Genomic DNA, 21,171 nt, shown 5'->3' on the forward strand with positions numbered 1-21,171 from the left:
CCTCTCCAACTTTAATATTGGTATGCCTCTCTTGTGGATCTTGTTAAATGCAGGCTGTTATTCAGTAGTTCTGGGTGGGGCCTGGATTCTGTGCTTCTAACAAGCTCCTAGGTAACGGTGACGGTGACGCCAAGAGCAAGGGTCCAGCTCCTGCCTTTCTCCCTTCTTTCTGGAAGAGCAGGACGTTGGCGCCCCAGGAGGAGAAAACATCCACAACGTGACTCCTAGTAAGCAGCTTCCCTCACAGGCAAGGGGCCTGTACCACTGCTCCCAGCCATTTTGTCTGAGGCACAGCAAACCAAAACACTGAGATGCTGAGGTTTGCAGCAAAGAGGAGGTTTATTCACAAGGCAGCCAAGCGAAGAAGTGACGTGAGAATAGGTCTCAAATCCACCTCCCCAAAGGCAAGGGGCTTGGGGTATCTATGGGTTAAAGAATAAAGAAGCAGGGCAGTATGAGGCATGGGGAGCATGAGGAAAGGTGATTGGAAAAAGGTGTGCTCATCATTGTTCTGAGCTGGTGTAACTAGGCTACAGGGCTCAGCACATTCTCAGGCTGGAGTTGTCGGCCCTCTGATGGCAGAAGGTCAAAAGGCACTTGCCCAGTTGGAAGATCGGTGGTCCTCTCCAGTATTAACCAGCTCAGCCTAACTAGACACAGCTGATTCCAAGTTCCTGGACAATGCTGGGGCAAACATCTTATTGCTTATGCTACATGCTACTTGGAGGACGTGTAAGTGTTCAAGCTACCTTGATGAGTGAAGACAGGATTTGAGTAATCATGACACATGGTTTCACTTCCAGACAAGCAGAAGAGACCTGTAGGCTGAGTCTGGCTCCTGGCACCTGGAATTGGAGGCAGATGGTTTAAAAACAGGCCCTCTGGTTTTGGACCTCTGTCTTGCAGAACCATAAGAAAATAATGTGTTTTGTTTTAAGCAAGCACATTTGTAGTAATTTATTACAGCAGCCATAGGGAACTAATGCGTACCTCATAGGAACTATTTCTCCAATTAAAATATGTGATTGGAGGGCTTCCCTGGCGGCGCAGTGGTTGAGGGTCCGCCTGCCGATGCAGGGGACACAGATCCCACATGCCGCGGAGCGGCTGGGCCCGTGAGCCATGACTGCTGAGCCTGCGCATCCGGAGCCTGTGCTCCACAACAGGAGAGGCCACAACAGTGAGAGGCCCGCGTACCGCAAAATAAATAAATAAATAAATAAATAAGCTCAAAAGACGGACCTGGAGGGCTCTGCTACGGAGAAAACTGAACAGAATTCAGCCGACAGGCTTGGTAATAACTCTCTGAACTGCTGAGAGGCCCCTTCAGTTCCTATGTTCAAGATGGTTGAGATTTCAGTCTCACTTCTTTAAATGGTGATATTAATCTTTCTCTTATTTACCACTCTGTGTGACGAGGATGGACCTGAGATTAAGTGTCTCAAGAAGAAGATAGGAAACCACAGAGCTGTTAAACTCAAGTGCAAAGACTGGGGATTCAACACTATAGTTTATGCAACAGCAATTCACATCAACATTTGCAAAAAAGTAGTCGGTTGTCCAACGGGGATTATAAACATCAGTTTAACATGAGCAACTGAACAGATATTTTACACAGTAACCACTTCAAGTACTATTTAAAATCAATTCTCTTTGTTTTCTTAAGCAATTGTTAACCCCCAATTTCGTGAATACCACCAAGTAAGTCACTTGAAAATCATCTAGAGCAATCTATTTCACTTAGCAAGCCTAAAGCTATAGTTCAACAATTTTATTTACTGTTCTGTGACAAAAATTACCATGAACAGCTATCCCCTGGATAAGTAATCAGCTAAAGCTAGTTTGACTCACTAAATCTGATTTACTGAGTTAATAAGCCAGGTGATTTAGAATAGGTCTAATGCATATTTCTCATCCATTCTGCATTAAACTATTTCCCATGCTTAAAATATCTTTTTTCCCATTCGTACATATCCAAATTTCTACTTCTGTGCTATAGGGCTTGGCTCAACCTCACCTGCCTTTAGTGAAACTTTTCTTACCTCCACAATTGGTGATAATTTTAGTCTCCTCATGACTCCCACGGGGTTACCTCTGTTGTGACACTTGAGAAACAACTTGAAACTCCCAATTATTTTTTGTTTTTCTTCCTGAGAGGGCTCATTAGGCAGAAGCCATGTGTGAGTTATCTTTTTTCCTCTATAGAAAGCACCAGAGACCTCCCACATAATAGAAGTTCCAAAATAAAGAATTCTGAACGACTGAAAAAGACAGGGAATGCAAACACGTTACCTGTTCCTTTTTGCACATTCTGCAGTACGCCACGGCAGGAAACCAGACACACCAGGTGGTAGAGGTTCAGGAGCATAACATTCTTTACAAGCAGTGTTTCCTTCTATTACTTACACGTTTCTTTGCGGCCAAGCCTATGTTTGACAAAGCATGAAAAGAAGGAATCAAGATGCACCAAAGGTCTACAGAGCTACTGTCACACAGTTACACTTTGAAAGGAATCAAACAGGCACTTGACAATGATGCCAAAGACATTAAAAAGAGGATCGTTTTGTACAAAGGTTTTACATAAGCTACCATTTTTAAAAAATATAAGTTATCTACAGTAACAAGTTATTTTAACTAAAACAAAAGTATTGGGCTTCCCTGGTGGCGCAGTGGTTGCGAGTCCGCCTGCCGATGCAGGGGACACGGGTTCGTGCCCCGGTCGGGGAAGACCCCACATGCCGTGGAGCGGCTGGGCCCGTGAGCCATCGCCGCTGGGCCTGCGCGTCCGCTGGGCCTGCGCGTCCGCTGGGCCTGCGCGTCCGGGGCCTGCGCGTCCGGAGCCTGTGCTCCGCAACAGGAGAGGCCACAACAGTGAGAGGCCCGCATACCGCAAAAAAAAAAAAAAAAATGTATTGAGATGTGCAGAAATGCAAAAATACATTTTAAAAATAATCCCAAAGTATGATACATTTTATGTATCATGCAGAAACACTCAAGTTTACTGAATCTTAGAACACCTTTGGCATTTCTGAATCTCAAGGACAGAGAAACACAGATACACCCTTGACTTCTGCCAAACAGAATCTTCAGAATTAGACCAAAATTTCAATTTAAGATGACTTTTTCTATGTAAAAACAATAAAAGTTATAAGGCTGCAAGTTGCTGGGTGGTAGGTGAGTCAATGTTACTCTCCTATAAGCCTGTCAACCTACACTGCTCCTTTGATTTCATATAGAAAACACACACAAAAAAACAAATGGAACCCACTGGATAAAAGAGTGAAATGTGGAGACTTATCCTATGTTTCGGTAGTAAAGAGGCAAGTACCTTTATATGAAACATTTGGTTGCAAAAACTAGACCTATGTGTTTATATTTTATTTAGAACAAGCCATATATTAAAATTCACATTTAAATATTTAACTTGAATTTACTGAAAACAAACATCATAGGTTAAAATGGTTATATTTATCCTTCAAATCTACTATATTTTATGTTACTTTAATAGATCTTTATTGGAGTATAATTACTTCACAGTTGTTAGTTTCTGTTACACAACAAAGCCAATCAGCCATATGCATACACATGTCCTCATATTCCCTCCCTCTTGAGCCTCCCTCCCACCCTCCCTATCCCACCGCTCTAGGTCATCGCAAAGCACTGAGCTGATCTCCCTGTGCTATGCTGCTGCTTCCTACTATATTTTAGCAGCATTAGGATGCAGGGTAAAATGGAGTGTATGTGGTAATACAGGACAAATATTTCATGGAGTGTAGCTTATTGATAGTCACCATACAATCCTGTGTGACTTACATGCCTCTTAAAGTTATATAGGAGCTCAGTTCATTTTGTGCTATTTTATTTTTTTTAACTTAATTACCCTCAAAAAAAATGTTTGTATGCATGTGGTTTGTATGTGTATACCCTTCCTTTACTTTCAGAAACTAATGCAAATACATTTGTATTAAAATTTTTTTAATTACACTTTTCTTGTTAGGAGATTTTAAAAATTTCTAATAAAAGTTCCCATCTTTTTTTAGGCATACATGATTACAATATAAATGCGACACAATTCACACCATTATTTCACCCCTATACTCACCTGGATCTAGGTATATACCCAGATACTGATTTTGCTTACCTCTGTGTCTCCAAATAACCGAGGCAAATACAAAAAAAAAAACGCCCAAGAAATAAAATTACTCTTAAAATAGCTCAATGAGCTTTTATACTTCAGTTACATTTCTACTTTGTTTAATCATGCTAAATAAAAAAAAAGTTTGTTTTCTTCTCATTCCATGATGCCCTATTTATTATATACCAACAGGTACTAATTTTACAGAATTCCTAATATGTTTTACATATACACGTTTTATTTATATATATTTCCATTTCTAATATCATAGCAAAAGTCAACTTAGCTATTTTAAGAATGCTTTATGTAAATTTTTTTTTTTTTTTTTTTTTTTTTTTTGTGCTACGCGGGCCTCTCAGTGTTGTGGCCTCTCCCGTTGCGGAGCACAGGCTCCGGACGCGCAGGCTCAGTGGCCATGGCTCACGGGCCCAGCCGCTCCGCGGCACATGGGATCTTCCCGGACCGGGACAGGAACCTGTGTCCCCTGCATCGGCAGGCGGACTCTCAACCACTGCGCCACCAGGGAAGCCCGATGTAAATTTTTAATAATAGTATCTAATTAGTGTGATATCACAAATCTTAACTTCTTTGTATGCACTATTTGATTATTAAAATATCACTCTCTTGAAATAACAACTGGCAGACAATCATAAGCTTTTTTTACTTCATAAACGCTCTTAACAACTTCTATTTAATACACTATTGCCCAAGCAATAGAGATTAATAGAGAATCAAAAACATACATCTTTAAGTTGAAAAAAAAAGGCTGTATTTATGAAGATGTTTATTTACAGTAGTTTATTTTAGGTTATTTCCAATTTTTCACCAATTTAAAAAATTGACCAACTCAATGAAACCTTGTGAATACAATGTTAAAAAGTATAACTATGAATCATAAAATTTAAATTTAGTATGAAAAGATAAGAATGGCAAATTATATTGAAGCTATATGGAATTATGTTTATAGACAGCAGGAAGAGAAAATAAAAATGTAAATATTGGGGCTTCCCTGGTGGCACAGTGGTTAAGAATCCGCCTGCCGATGCAGGGGACACGGGTTCGTGCCCCGGTCCGGGAAGATCCCACATGCCGCAGAGCGGCTGGGCCCGTGAGCCATGGCCGCTGAGCCTGTGAATCCGCAGCCTGTGCTCCGCAACGGGAGAGGCTACAACCGTGAGAGGCCTGCGTACCACAAAAAAAAAAAAAAAAAAAGTAAATATTGCTTGACAGTATAATGAGATTAGAGGTGGTCTTTTAATTTTTTTCATTGTTATGCTAATACAATACCTTTATGAAACCCAAAAATCCTGGGCTTCCCTGGTGGCGCAGTGGTTGAGAATCCGCCTGCCGATGCAGGAGACACGGGTTCGTGCCCTGGTCCGGGAAGATCCCACATGCCGCGGAGCAACTAAGCCCGTGAGCCATGGCCGCTGGGCCTGCGCGTCCGGAGCTCCGCAACGGGAGAGGCCACAACAGTGAAAAAATCTTCAAACAACACTTTCAAAAATACACAAAACAGAAAATTTATCATTTTAACCATTTTAAAGTGGACAGTTCAGTGATATTAAGTCAACAAATTTTTAAAATTTTCAGAAGGTACCTGAATAAAAGATGTGTTGTCCATTGGTGATTTTAATGTATCTGGTATATAACTAAAGTCACCACAAAACTTTTTCTGGGAAATTGGCAGATCATAAACCTAAAAAATTTATTTTGCTTTATATTAAACCTTATTGTTTTACTGTTTCAAAATTCAAATTTACTCACAAAAAAGAGTCAGTTTCATATTAGATTTAGTTTAACAAATGCTGCTCCTGCTATTCATTCTTATCGCCAAAAAAAAAAGACTATTTGTGACTAACAATAATATGTTCCAGAAAATAAAAAGTTAAGGTCTCTTAGAAACAATACAAACATTATCAGTAGAAGTAAATTATAGCAAATTTATATATTCAGGAGAATGTGAAACTTATACCACTGATTGTTAAAGGGTTTTAAAAGCTTTTTATTACATTTGGTAACAAAATTATAGGCTTAGTTATAAAATCCTGGGTTAACTACCATTTGGAAAATGAAATATACATTACAGTAAACATTTAGAAAATGTTTTTCTAAAATGTTCAATCTAGGTCAATAAACTTGTCTGTAGAAGTCTCTTATAAGGATAATACATATTTCAAGTTTTTTTTTATCATTGAGAGAAACAAGATGTTACCTGACTCAAAAATTTAGGTAAGAATTTCGAAGAAAGAAGCAGGGAACAATGGGAAGGTTGCAACTGAGAAGAAATTTTGTTTCTTATGGCACAAAAGGTAATTCTGCATTAAAAAAAAAAAATCATTCCTCAAAAGCACCACTACTAACATTATCATCAAAGTGCACCCCAAATTTCAATTGCAAAGTATTAGAAGGAATCATCCACCAGGAAATATTTTCAAAATAACAAAGTTTTTATGAGATCCAAACAATAATGTTGGTTAATATTAACATCCCTTTAAATTCATTTATTATATCTATATTCTATAAATTCTCATAAGTATCAAAATAATTATAGGCCTCCTAATATGCATGTGGTTAATATTGGCTGTTTTAATTTTAGCACACTGGAAAACATAAGGGGTATAAGTTCTAGTAGCATTAAACAAAAGAAAGAGTTACCAATTCTAATAGTAGCTTTTCCTTTTCAATCACTTCCCAAAATTATAGTTATCTTTTTCTGTCTAGCAGTTTGGGATGGTTCCTTCACTGATGGAGAAGTTATCCACTGGTACTGAGAGAGAAATAAAAAGTATGCCACTTAAGTTACAGGTAATTTATGAGGGTTTGATCTTCATTGGAAATTAAAATACTTTAAGTTAATAAAAGGTTTTCAATCTGGATTTCTGGGAACCTAAATTAAAGCATCACACAACATTTTCAAAAACAGAAAAGCCATTTCATTTGACTAAAAACTTAGTTTTAAGATGGCAGAAAGTACCTTGATAATTTTCTTTTAAGAAAGAAAGAAAAACAAGCCATTAAAGAGAAATTCTTCCAAGAGAACTAAAACATGTTATATACCTCTGACTTGGCACTCCTTCCATCTGGAGAACTTTTTCAATAACTGCTTTCATCACAGAATGATCTAAAGTAAAATAAATTGAAATTAGAGTAATTATTTCCCAGTGAGTGGCTACTTCCATTTAAAACCAAAAGCCAAATAATTATTGCTTTCCCGTAAAATTAAATATGAAATCTACATTATGTAATTACACACTTACTTCCCACTTTGTGTATTCTAATTTCTTCCTCAAAAACCTAAGATGCCATCTTGCAGACTGCCTCCAGTGGCTACTATTTTGGCAGCAGCAAAGGTCAACTTTAAACATTTTGCATCTAAAGTGGCTTTCGATACCTCTGGATAGAAAGTACAGTCTGAGCACTGTCCAGACACTTAGATACCTAAAGGGCATCTAACATATCAAACCAAAGTCCTGATATTCCCTCAAAAGCTGCTCCTCCCATCAGCCCCCTTTTTCTAAGTGATACCACCCAATTGCACACATAATCATCAACGACTTGTCTCCTGTTACTAGTTCCTTCATACCCCACATCTCATCTATCTGCAAGTCTTGTTAGCTACACCCTCAAAACACAACCTGCATTAAACTGCTTTTCACTTGGTCCAAACTTCCAACCTAAGCTAGGCCATAAACATCTCTTTATTTGGACCACTTAGAGAGTCTCCTAACTGCTCTCCCTGTTTCTCTTCTTTCTCCCCCAAGTCTATTCTCTATACCAGGTCACCTTATTCAGATACTATTTGGATCATGCCTTTTCCCACTTCAAAACCCTTTACTTGTTTAGAATAATCCACATCTTTACTCTGGCCTTCAAGACTTTACAAGAGGGGAACGAGAAGATGGCAGAAGAGAAAGACGCGGGGATCACTCTTCCTCCTCACAGATACATCAGAAATACATCTACACGTGGAACTTCTCCTATAGAACACCCACCGAACGCTGGCAGAAGACCTCAGACCTCAGACCTCAGGCAAGAAACCCCCCCACGTACCTGGGTAGGGCAAAAGAAAAAAGAATAAACAGAGACAAAAGAATAGGGACGGGACCTGCACCAGTGGGAGGGAGCCGAGAGGGAGGAAAGGTTCCCACACACTAGAAGCCCCTTCGCGGGCGGAGACTGCCGGTAGCGGAGGGGGAAGCTTCAGAGCCGCGGAGGAGACCGCAGCCAACAGGGTGCGGAGGGCAAAGCGGAGAGATTCCCGCACGGAGGATCGGTGCCGATCAGCACTCACCAGCCAGAGAGGCTTGTCTGCTCACCCGCCGCGGCGGGCGGGGCTGGGAACTGAGCCTCGGGCGGATCCCAGGGAAAGGTCTGGAGTTAGCAGAGCGAAAACAGCCTGAAGGGGTTAGCGCACCACGGCTGGCTGGGAGGGAGTTCAGGAGAAGTCTGGAGCTGCCGAAGAGGCAAGAGACCTTTTCTTCCCTCTTTACCTCCTGCTGCGCGAGGAGAGGGGTTTAAGCGCGCCGCTTAAAGGAGCTCCAGAAACGGGCGCGGAGCTGCCGAAGAGACAAGAGACTTTTTCTTGCCTCTTCGCTTCCTGGGGCGCGAGGAAAGGGAATTAAGGGCACCACATAAAGGAGCTCCAGAAAAGGGCGTGAGCTGCGGCTGTCCGCACGGACAACAGAGACGGGTGTGGGACGCTAGGGTTGCTACTGCCGCCACCAAGAGGCCTGTGTGAGAGCGCAGGTCACTCTCCACACCGCCCCTCCCGGGAGCCTGTGCAGCCCACCAGTGCCGGGGTCCCAGGATCCTGGGACTGCTTCCCCGGGAAAACGCGCGGCGCGCCTCGGGCCGGTGCAGCGTCACGCCGGCCTCTGCCGCCGCGGACTCGCCCCACATCCGTGCCCCCCCACCCACCGCCTGAGTGAGCCAGAGACCACGAATCAGCTGCTCCGTTAACGCTGCTCCTTTGACCCCGCCCTCTCTGAGCGAAGGGCAGACGCCCTCAGATGACCTGCGCGCAGAGGCGGGGCCAGGTCCAGGGCTGAGCCCCAGGAGCTGTGCGAACAAAGAGAGGGGGTGGTCCCTCCCAGCAGCCTCAGAAACAGCGGGTTAAAGCTCCACAGTCAGCTTGAAGTGCCCTGCATCTGTGGAAAACCTGAATAGACAGCGAAATATCCCAGGTTGAGGAAGTGGACTTTGGGAGCAAGATATACTATTATTTTCCCCTTTTTTCTTTTTGTGAGTGTGTATGTGGGTGCTGCTGTGTGAGATTTTGTCTGTGTAGCTTTGTTTTCACCATTTGTCCTGGGGTTAGACCGACCTTTTTTTTTTTTGTCTTTTTTTTTCTTTAATAGAAATTTTTCTTCTTAATAATTATTTTGTTATTTTAATAACTGTATTTTACCCTACTTTATTTTGTCTTATCCCCTTTCTTTCTTCCTTCCTTCCCTCCTTTCGTTCCTATTTCCCTCCTTCCTTCCTTCCTCCCTTCCTTCCTTTATTCCCTCCTTCCTTCCTCCCTTCCTTTCTTCCTCCCTCCCTTCCTTCCTTTATTCCCTCCTTCCTTCCTCCCTTCCTTTCTTCCTCCCTCCCTTCCTTTCTTTATTCCCTCCTTCCTTCCTCCCTTCCTTTCTTCCTCCCTCCCTTCCTTTCTTCCTCCCTCTCTTCCTTTCTTCCTCCCTCCCTTCCTTTCTTTATTCCCTCCTTCCTTCTTCCCTTCCTTTCTTCCTCCCTCCCTTCCTTTCTTTATTCCCTCCTTCCTTCCTCCCTTCCTTTCTTCCTCCCTCCCTTCCTTTCTTTATTCCCTCCTTCCTTCCTCCCTTCCTTTCTTCCTCCCTCCCTTCCTTTTATTCCCTCCTTCCTTCCTCCCTTCCTTTCTTCCTCCCTCCCTTCCTTTCTTTATTCCCTCCTTCCTTCCTCCCTTCCTTTCTTCCTCCCTCCCTTCCTTTCTTCCTTCCTTCCCTCCCTTCCTCCTTTCTTCCTTCCTTTCTTGACTTTCTACTTTTTTCTCCCTTTTGTTTTGAGCCGTGTGGATTAAAGGCTCTTGGCACTCCAGCCAGGTGTCAAGGCTGTGTCTCTGAGGTGGGAGAACTAACCTCAGGACACTGGTCCACAAGAGACCTCTCAGCTCCACGTAATATCAAACGGCGAAAATCTCCCAGAGATCTCCATCTCAACACCAAGACCCAAATTCACTCAAGGACCAGCAACGAACAGTGCTGGACACCCTACACCCAACAAAGAGCGAGACAGGTCTACAGCCCCATCCATTAGCAGAGAGGCTGCCTAGAATCACAGTAAGGCTACCGACATCCCCATACACGCCCCCAGACGTGGACCTACCCACCAGGGAGACGGGATCCAGCCTCATCCACCAGAACAGGGGAACTGGTCCCTCCAACCAGGAAACCTGCTCAACCCACTGAACCAACCTAAGCCACTGGGGACAGCCACCAAAAATAGATAGAAATACGAACCTGCAGCCTGCAAAAGGGAGACCCCAAACACAGTAAGATAAGCAAAATGAGAAGACAGAAAAACACACAGCAGATGAAGGAACAAGATAAAAACACACCAGACCTAACAGATGAAGAGGTAATAGCCAATCTACCTGAAAGAGAATTTAGAATAATGATGGTGAAGATGATGCAAAATCTTGGAAATAGAATAGACAAATTGCAAGAAACAGTTCACAAGGACCTAGAAGAAATAAAGAGGAAGCAAGTAACGATGAGCAACACAATAAATGAAATGAAAAATACTCTAGACGGGATCAGTAGCAGAATAACTGAGGCAGAAGGACGGATAAGTGACCTGGAAGATAAAATAGTGGAAATAACTACTGCAGAGCAGAAGAAAGAAAAAAGAATGAAAAGAACTGAGGACAGTCTCAGAGGTCTCTGGGACAACATTAAACGCACCAACATTCGAATCATAGGGGTCCCAGAAGAAGAAGAGAAAAAGAAAGGGACTGAGAAAATATTTGAAGAGATTATAGTTGAAAACTTCCCTAAGAAGGAAAGGAAATAGTCAACCAAGTCCAGGAAGCACAGAGTCCCATACAGAATAAACCCAAGGATAAACACGCCGAGACACATAATAATCAAACTGGCAAAAATTAAATACAAAGAAAACATATTAAAAGCAGCAAGGGAAGCCTCTTCAATAAGTGGTGCTGGGAAAACTGGACAGCTACATGTAAAAGTATGAAATTAGAACAATCCCTAACACCACACACAAAAATAAACTCAAAATGGGTTAAAGACCTAAATGTAAGGCCAGACACTATCAAACTCTTAGAGGAAAACATAGGCAGAACACTATACGACATAAATCACAGCAAGATCCTTTTTGACCCATCTCCTAGAGAAATGGAAATAAAAACACAAATAAACAAATGGGACCTAATGAAACTTAAAAGCTTTTGCACAGCAAAGGATACCATAAACAAGACCAAAAGACAACCCTCAGAATGGGAGAAAATATTTGCAAATGAAGCAACTGACAAAGGATTAATTTCCAAAATTTATAAGCAACTCATGCAGCTCAATAACAAAAAAACAAACAACCCAATCCAAAAATGGGCAGAAGAACTAAATAGACATTTCTCCAAAGAAGATATACAGATTGCTAACAAACACATGAAAGAATGCTCAACCTCATTAATCATTAGAGAAATGCAAATCAAAACTACAATGAGATATCATCTCACACCGGTCAGATTGGCCATCATCAAAAACTCTAGAAACAATAAATGCTGGAGAGGGTGTGGAGAAAAGGGAACCCTCTTGCACTGCTGGTGGGAATGTAAATTGATACAGCCGCTATGGAGAACAGTATGGAGGTTCCTTAAAAAACTACAAATAGAACTACCATACGACCCAGCAATCCCACTACTGGGAATATACCCTGAGAAGACTATAATTCAGAAAGACTCATGTACCAAAATGTTCATTGCAGCTCTATTTACAATAGCCAGGACATGGAAGCAACCTAAGTGTCCATCAACAGATGAATGGATAAAGAAGATGTGGCACATATACACAATGGAATATTACTCAGCCATAAAAAGAAATGAAACTGAGTTATTTATAATGAGGTGGATGGACCTGGAGTCTGTCATACAGAGTGAAGTAAGTCAGAAGGAGAAAAACAAATACCGTATGCTAACACATATATATGGACTCTAAGGGGAAAAAATGTCATGAAGAGGTTAGTGGTAGGACGGGAATAAAACACAGACTCACTCGAGCATGGACTTGAGGATATGGGGAGGGGGAGGGGTGGGCTGTGACGAAGTGGGGGAGTGGCAGGGACATATATACACTATCAAACGTAAATTAGATAGCTGGTGGGAAGCTGCTGCATAGCACAGGGAGATCACCTCTGTGCTGTGTGACCGCCTGGGGGGGTGGGATAGGGAGGGTGGGAGAGAGGGTGATGCAAGAGGGAGGAGATGTGGGAGCATGTGTGTATGTATAACTGATTTAGTTTGTTGTAGAGGGAAAACTAACACACTATTGTAAAACAATTATACTCCAATAAAGATGTTAAAAATAAAAAAAAATAAAAAATAAAAAAAATAAAAAATAAAAATAAATAAATAAATAAATAAATAAATAAAAGCAGCAAGGGAAAAACAACAAATAACACACAAGGGAATCCCCATAAGGCTAACATCTGATCTTTCAGCAGAAACTCTACAAGCCAGAAGGGAGTGGCAGGACATATTTAAAGTGATGAAGGAAAAAAACCTACAACCAAGACTACTCTACCCAGCAAGGATCTCATTCAGATTTGATGGAGAAATTAAAACCTTTACAGACAAGCAAAAGCTGAGAGAGTACAGCACCACCAAACCAGCTTTACAACAAATGCTAAAGGAACTTCTCTAAGCAAGAAACATAAGAGAAGGAAAAGACCTACAAGAACAACCTGAAACAATTAAGTAAATGGTAATAGGAACGCACATATCAATAATTACCCTAAATGTAAATGGATTAAATGCTCCCAAAAAAGACACAGACTGGCTGAATGGATACAAAAACAGGACCCATATATATGCTGTCTACAAGAGACCCACTTCAGACCTAGGGACACTTACAGGCTGAAAGTGATGGGATGGAAAAAGATATTCCATGCAAATGGAAATCAGAAGAAAGCTGGAGTAGCAATTCTCATATCAGACAAAATAGACTTTAAAATAAAAACTATTACAAGAGACAAAGAAGGACACTATATAATGATCAAGGGATTGATCCATGAAGAAGATATAACAATTGTAAATATTTATGCACCCAACATAGGCGCACCTCAATACATAAGGCAAATACTAACAGCCATAAAAGGGGAAATCGACAGTAACACAGTCATAGTAGGGGACTTTAACACCCCACTGTCACCAATGGACAGATCATCCAAAATGAAAATAAATACGGAAACACAAGCTTTAAATGATACATTATACAAGATGGATTTACTTGATATTTATAGGACATTGCATCCAAAAACAACAGAATACACATTTTTCTCAAGTGCCCATGGAACATTCTCCAGGATAGATCATATCTTGGGTCACAAATCTAGCCTTGGCAAATTTAAGAAAATTGAAATCGTATCAAGTATCTTTTCTGACCACAATGCTATGAGACTAGATATCAATTACAGGAAAAGATCTGTAAAAAATACAAACACATGGAGGCTAAACAATACACTACTTAATAACGAAGTGATCACTGAAGAAATCAAAGAGGAAATCAAAAAGTACTTAGAAACAAATGACAATGGACACACGACGACCCAAAACCTATGGGATACAGCAAAAGCAGTTCTAAGAGGGAAGTTTATAGCAATACAATCATACCTTAAGAAACAGGAAGCATCTCGAATAAACAACCTAACTTTGCACCTAAAGCAATTAGAGAAGGAAGAACAAAAAACCCCCAAAGTTAGCAGAAGGAAAGAAATCATAAAGATCAGATCATAAATAAATGAAAAAGAAATGAAGGAAACAATAGCAAAGATCAATAAAAGTAAAACCTGGTTCTTTGAGAAGATAAATAAAATTGATAAACCATTAGCCAGACTCATCAAGAAAAAAAGGGAGAAGACTCAAATCAATAGAATTAGAAATGAAAAAGGAGATGTAACAACTGACTCTGCAGAAATACAAAAGATTATTAGAGATTACTACAAGCAACTCTATGGCAATAAAATGGACAACCTGGAAGAAATGGACAAATTCTTAGAAATGCACAAGCTGCCGATACTGAACCAGGAAGAAACAGAAAATATGAACAGACCAATCACAAGCACTGAAATTGAAACTGTGATTAAAAATCTTCCAACAAACAAAAGCCCAGGACCAGATGGCTTCACAGGCGAATTCTATCAAACATTTAGAGAAGAGCTAACACCTATCCTTCTCAAACTCTTCCAAAATATAGCAGAGGGAGGAACACTCCCAAACTCATTCTACGAGGCCACCATCACCCTGATACCAAAACCAGACAAAGACGTCAAAAAGAAAGAAAACTATAGGCCAATATCACTGATGAACATAGATGCAAAAATCCTCAACAAAATACTAGCAAACAGAATCCAACAGCACATTAAAAGGATCATACACCATGATCAAGTGGGGTTTATTCCAGGAATGCAAGGATTCTTCAATATACGCAAATCAATCAATGTGATACACCATATCAACAAACTGAAGGAGAAAAACCATATGATCATCTCAATAGATGCAGAGAAAGCTTTGGACAAAATTCAACACCCATTTATGATAAAAACCCTGCAGAAAGTAGGCATAGAGGGAACTTTCCTCAATATAATAAAGGCCATATATGACAAACCCACAGCCAGCATTGTTCTCAATGGTGAAAAACTGAAACCATTTCCACTAAGATCAGGAAGAAGACAAGGTTGCCCACTCTCACCACTCTTATTCAACCTAGTTTTGGAAGTTCTAGCCACAGCAATTAGAGAAAATAAAGAAATAAAAGGAATCCAAATCGGAAAAGAAGAAGTTAAGCTGTCACTGTTTGCAGATGACATGATACTATACATAGAGAATACTAAGGATGCTACCAGAACACTACTAGAACTAATCAATGAATTTGGTAAAGTAGCAGGATACAAAGTTAATGCACAGAAATCTCCGGCATTCTTATACACTAATGATGAAAAATCTGAGAGTGAAATTAAGAAAACACTCCCATTTACCATTGCAACAAAAAGAATAAAATATCTAGGAATAAACCTACCTAAGGAGACAAAAGACTTGTATGCAGAAAACTATAAGACACTGATGAAAGAAATTAAAGATAATACAAATAGGTGGAGAAATATACCATGTTCTTGGATTGGAAGAATCAACATTGTGAAAATGACTCTACTACCCAAAGCAATCTACAGATTCCATGCAATCCCTATCAAATTACCACTGGCATTTTTTACAGAACTAGAAAAAAGAATTTCACAATTTGTATGGAAACACAAAAGACCCCGAATAGCCAAAGCAATCTTGAGAACGAAAAATGGAGCTGGAGGAATCAGGCTCCCTGACTTCAGACTATACTACAAGGCCACAGTAATCAAGACAGTATGGTACTGGCACAAAAACAGAAATATAGATCAATGGAACAGGATAGAAAGCCCAGAGATAAACCCACACACATATGGTCACCTTATCTTTGATAAAGGAGGCAAGAATATACACTGCAGAAAAGACAGCCTCTTCAATAAGTGGTGCTGGGAAAACTGGACAGCTACCTGTAGAAGTATGAAATTAGAACACTCCCTAACACCATACACAAAAATAAACTCAAAATGGGTTAAAGACCTAAATGTAAGGCCAGACACTATCAAACTCTTAGAGGAAAACATAGGCAGAACACTCTATGACATCAATCACAGCAAGATCCTTTTTGACCCATCTCCTAGAGAAATGGAAATAAAAACAAAAATAAACAAATGGGATCTAATGAAACTTAAAAGCTTTTGCACAGCAAAGGATACCATAAACAAGATGAAAAGACAACCCTCAGAATGGGAGAAAATATTTGCAAATGAAGCAACTGACAAAGGATTAATCTCCAAAATTTATAAGCAACTCATGCAGCTCAATAACAAAAAAACAAACAGCCCAATCCAAAAATGGGCAGAAGAACTAAATAGACATTTCTCCAAAGAAGATATACAGATAGCCAACAAACACATGAAAGAATGCTCAACATCATTAATAATTAGAGAAATGCAAATCAAAACTACAATGAGATATCATCTCACACCGGCCAGATTGGCCATCATCAAAAACTCTAGAAACAATAAATGCTGGAGAGGGTGTGGAGAAAAGGGAACACTCTTGCACTGCTGGTGGGAATGTAAAATGATACAGCCACCATGGAGAACAGTATGGAGGTTGCTTAAAAAACTACAAATAGAACTACCATATGACCCAGCAATCCCACTACTGGGCATATACCCTGAGAAAACCATAATTCAAAAAGAGTCATGTACCAAAATGTTTATTGCAGCTCTATTTACGATAGCCAGGACATGGAAGCAACCTAAGTGTCCATCAACAGATGAATGGATAAGGAAGATGTGGCACATATATACAATGGAATATTACTCAGCCATAAAAAGAAATGAAACTGAGTTATTTGTAATGAGGTGGATAGACCTGGAATCTGTCATACAGAGTGAAGTAAGTCAGAAGGATAAAAACAAATACCGTATGCTAACACATATATATGGAATCTAAAAAAAAAAAAATGTCATGAAGAGATTAGTGGTAGGATGGGAATAAAACACAGACCTACTAGAGCATGGACTTGAGGATATGGGGAGGGGGAAGGGTAAGCTGTGACGATGTGAGAGAGTGGCAGGGACATATACACACTACCAAATGTAAATTAGATAGCTAGTGGGAAGCTGCAGCATAGCACAGGGAGTTCACCTCTGTACTTAGTGACCACCTAGAGGGGTGGGATAGGGAGGGTGGGAGGGAGGGTGACAAAAGAGGGAAGAGTTATGGGAACATATGTATATGTATAACTGATTCACTTTGTTGTAAAAGAGAAACTAACACACTATTGTAAAACAGTCATACTCAAATAAAGATGTTTAAAAAAAGAAAAAAAAAAAGACTTTACAAGAGCAGACCCCTGGCTAGCTCCTTGACCTCATGTCATACTACACTCTTCTTCACTCAGTACTCTGGCCATGTTGGCCTCCTCGCTTTTCCTTAAATACTCCACCTACCTACATGCCTGCATACTCATGGCCTCCTTGTCCTGGAATGTGCTTACTCCAGATCTTCCATGGCTTGCTCCTCTCTTCATTCAGGTCTCCATTCAAATGCCACTTCTCCAGTGAAGCTGTCTCCTAACAAACCTATCCAATGGAGTCCTACCTACTCCCCCTCACTCTCCTTACATTAAGGTATTTTTGCACTTCCTACTATCTAAAATTATATTACTTATCTGCTTACCCATTTCTATCTGAACTCCTTCACTAGAATGTAAGCTCCACGAGGGCAAGACTTTTGTCTGTCTGGTTCACTGCTTTATCCCTAGTGCCTGACCTGTATCTGGCACACAGAAGGTATTAAAAAAATTACTTGTGAAACTGACAAATGAGTAAAGTATTCCTTGCAAGAATTCAGAGGTTACACAACAAGGAAATAATGGTCTTGGTGAAAGCAGGCTTAGTATCTAGGTTCATCTTTATTCAGAGTAGAGATAAGAACAATATAAAGGTATAACTCACTTTAATTAGTACATTGTCTGCTAAAAACATAAGGGAAGTGCAACATTAGAAAAGTACAGCTGATGCTTGAACAACATGGGTTTGAACCTTGTGGGTCCATTGACACATGGATATTTTTCAATAAATATGTACTATCGTCCTACATGATCCAAGGTTGGTTGAATCCACAGATGTGGAACCACTGACTATAAACTGATACCCAGATTTTGAACTGCGTGGGGAACGGCACCCCTAACCCTCAAGTTGTGCAAGGGCCAACTGTATACGATAAGGAAAGTTAAACACATTAATTTTTAAAAACTGTCAATACAAAAAAAAAAAACCTGTCAATACGTGAACAAACTCTTTTTGTTTTGCTATGTGTTTATCAATTAAAAAGAAAAAAGTGACCACATACCAACGAGTGGATTTTTTTCTTGTATCTAATACGACCAGAGTTCTGTTGGTTTCAAGGGCCTTTAGTAAAGCCTTTGCTCCCTCACTGGTGAGGCCACACTGCTGCAGGTCAAGTGCTTTTGATGTAAGAATAAAGGTCACTTGCGAAGTCTATACAGATTTAACATACAGACAACTCTCATTTTCTCACGTGTGGAAGAGTCCTGCACAAGACCAGCCATGGCAGGTTTGTAATTTAGGGTATGGAAAAAAATAGAAATGTATACGCAAACACATAATGCATAATCCAATTTTAAAACCTCTTCTTGGAATGTTCATTGCAGCTCTATTTACAATAGCTAGGACATGGAAGCAACCTAAGTTGCTTCGACAGATGAATGGATAAAGAAGATGTGGCACATATATACAATGGAATATTACTAAGCCATAAAAAGAAATTGAGTTATTTGTAGTGAGGTGGATGGACCTAGAGTCTGTAATACAGAGTGAAGTAAGTCAGAAAGAGAAAAAGAAATACCATATGCTAACGGATATATATGGAATTTTTTTTTAAAAAATGGTTATGAAGAACATAGCGGCAGAACAGGAATAAAGACGCAGGTGTAGAGAATGGACTTGAGGACACGGGGAGGGGGAAGGGTAAGCTGGGACGAAGTGAGAGAATGACATGGACATATATACACTACAAAATGTAAAAGAACAAGTGAGAAGCAGCAGCACAGCACAGGGAGATCAGCTCGGTGCTTTGTGACCACCTAGAGGGTTGGGATAGGGAGGCTGGGAGGGAAACGCAAGAGGGAGGAGATACGGGGATATATGTAAATGTATAGCTGATTCACTATGTTACAAAGCAGAAACTAACACCACTGTAAAGCAATTATACTCCAATAAAGCAAAAAACAAAAACAAAACAAAAAAAACCCTCTTTTTGGATGTGCAATGAGAACCCTGCCTTTAGTACCAATAAATCATCCAACATATTCTACAATTACAGAACTGAAGAATAACTGTATATAACCTATGAGCAAAAAACATCATAAAATGAATCTCAGTTCATAATTAGTAAGGGTGGCAGTGGCATGTAAACCTCAGAAGCAAAAACTGGTGGAGCTGAGAAATGCACTGCATTCTTTTGATCATGATCTTGAGCTTCAAATCACACTTGAAACTAGTTAAAAGAGGAAAATGAAAGAGAAGAAATGTAATAACTGTTAGTTTTAGAACAAAAAAGACAAGTCTAAGAAGATACAAATAATAACAAATTCAAAGAATGTGTGAACATACAATTCATACTAAAAACTTATCATTAAAGTATGATGGTCAAGAACTCTCTGAGTTAAAGGTCAGACAAAAACCAGAACAAATGATCATGAATTCTAGTAGTTCTGGGGCTGAACAACCTACTCATTTAAACAAAAGGGATCATCACAAAAGCACAGGTATTAAAAAATATTACATGAAAGGCAACTATCATGAGTCATTTTTTTAAGTGTTGTGTGGAGCATCACACTAAAATAACTGGAGTCTTTCAACACCCCATGACACACAGAAATAGAAAGCCAGACATATGGATCTGACAGGATAGGATACAACCGTTACAAATTCTCACTACAGAATAATGGGCACAGGGTATAATTAACCAACTAGCCAAATTAATACAAACAGCCAGTAAACCCACCAGTAAATCAAACGAATACAAAATAAAACAAAATGCAGTTATTCTCCTATCAGATTAAGCCAAGCCTTTAAAATGTGTATACCCATATGATCCAACAACTCTCTAAGTATTTAACCAAAAGAAATAGTCAGAGATATAGGCAAGGATACATATCAGAGTACTGTTTGGAACTGAAAAACTGGACATAGCTCTTATACAAGCATGGATAAGCTATGTGTACTGTGGCATATTCATATAATGGAACACTGAACAGTCACAAAAAATGATGCAGTAGATGCAAATTTACTGACTTGCTAAGATGCTCACACTAAACTGAAAAATGTTATGAAATTTGGAGTAATCCCACTTGCATGAAAAAGAGAGAGGTACTCGTTTTTGTAGTTTTACACTTTTTAAAAAGTGCTACAAGCCAGTGTTTGTGTGAGGCAGGTTTCACATCCACTGTTGGAGTGGACTACAAGTTGGCATAGGATTTCTGGATGGTAACTTGGCCATGTGTATCAAAAGTCTTAAAAAGGCAGAAGCAAGAAGAACTACAATCCTGCAGCCTGTGGAACAAAAACCACATTCACAGAAAGATAGAAAACAGAAAAAGGCAGAGGGCTATATACCAGATGAAGAAACAAGCTAAAATACCAGAAAAACAACTAAATGAAGTGAAGATATGCAACATTCCAGAAAAAGAATTCAGAATAATAATAGTGAAGATAATCCAGGACCTCAGAAAAACAATGGAGGCAAAGATCGAGAAGATGCAAGAAATGTTTAACAAAGACCTAGAAGAATTAAAGAACAAACAGAGATGAACAATACAATAACTGAAAACTACACTAGAAGGAATCAATAGCAGAATAACTGAGGCAGAAGAACGGATAAGTGACCTGGAAGACAGAAGGGTGGAATTCACTGCTGTGAAACAGACTTAAGAACAAAGAATGAAAAGAAATGAAGACAGCCTAAGAGACCTCTGGGACAACATTAAATGCAACAATATTCGCCTTATATATATAGGGGTCCCAGAAGGAAAAGAGAGAGAGAAAGGACTGGAGAAAATATTTGAAGAGATTATAGTCGAAAACTTCCCTAACATGGGAAAGGAAATAGCCACCCAAGTCGAGGAAGCACAGTGACTCCCATACAGGATAAACCCAAGGAGAAACAAGCCGAGACACATAGTAAT

General features: G+C 39.9%; 1 pseudogene; it reads right to left on the reverse strand.

Annotated features, from left to right (window-relative positions):
- Positions 1–717: 717 nt before the first annotated feature.
- The window catches only part of LOC131760349 (centrosomal protein of 78 kDa-like), a 29,572-nt pseudogene continuing 9,118 nt past the window's right edge, over positions 718–21,171 (reverse strand).

Source organism: Kogia breviceps, chromosome 7 (genome assembly GCF_026419965.1).
Source record: "Kogia breviceps isolate mKogBre1 chromosome 7, mKogBre1 haplotype 1, whole genome shotgun sequence".
In the NCBI taxonomy this organism is placed as follows: Eukaryota; Metazoa; Chordata; class Mammalia; order Artiodactyla; family Physeteridae; genus Kogia; species Kogia breviceps.